The sequence below is a fragment of the Diachasma alloeum genome, unplaced genomic scaffold (genome assembly GCF_001412515.2).
Source record: "Diachasma alloeum isolate Michigan unplaced genomic scaffold, Dall2.0 Dall_scaffold_00745, whole genome shotgun sequence".
In the NCBI taxonomy this organism is placed as follows: Eukaryota; Metazoa; Arthropoda; class Insecta; order Hymenoptera; family Braconidae; genus Diachasma; species Diachasma alloeum.
Window position 1 is genome coordinate 22126 of NW_021680875.1, and position 885 is coordinate 23010.

The window sequence follows — 885 nt, forward strand, 5'->3', positions numbered from 1 at the left end:
GGTTCTGATTAATGATTGATCTGGCACTTCGCTGATTGACGATGATCTCCAGCGTACATCGGCTTTAAATGAGGTTGATGTCCCACCTGGTACTTTTCTGATTGTCCAGGATCTCCAATCTGATTGTGTGAGGTCGTCGACCTCTGCCTCTCAATGAGTGTGCGTGCAGATGATTTAATTTATGATGCTGCGTCTTGGCGCGATGATGGGCCGGATGACTTGTTGACAGGTTCCTGGTTAACGAATGTCTGTTCTTTGATGATGGTCCGGATGTCGCCTGTCAACAAACAGCAGTTGAGTTCCCCTCAATATATTATGGTAATAATTTGGTGCTCAACCACTTGTGTGGGGTTTGATCACGTTGAGGCTCCTGATGAGTCCACTGTTGGCTTTCCTGCTGTGACCGGAGCGTTGTGGATGAGCGTGTGATGCAGTCTCTGACACGTCTTGCACCTCCGGTCACTCTTGCATTTGTGTGCTCGGTGGGGGTCCATGCAGTTGTAGCACAAGCCGTTGCTCTCCAGGAACTGCTTCCTTTCATGCGGCCTCCAGGAGATGAACTTCGCGCATTCAGCCCCGATCCAATGAGGCACTCCGCAAACAATGCAATTCCTCTTGGCTGATGGAGGCTGCGTTGATTTGCTGGATGGAGCTGCTAATCATTTCCCCGATGATTTACCTGATGACACCTGGTGCCCCTTCACCGTCGGCTTCGGCTTGGGTGTTGGCTTCGTTGGGGCTCCGTTGTGCTCTTCCCGTTCCACGTTGTCCAAGGCGCGTGCTCTAGCCTTGAGGAACTCCAGGAAGGCCTTCAACTCCGGAGGTTGCGTTGAATCCCCGAGTTTCACCTCCCAGGCCTCCCTAGTGTCTGCATCGATGATTCTC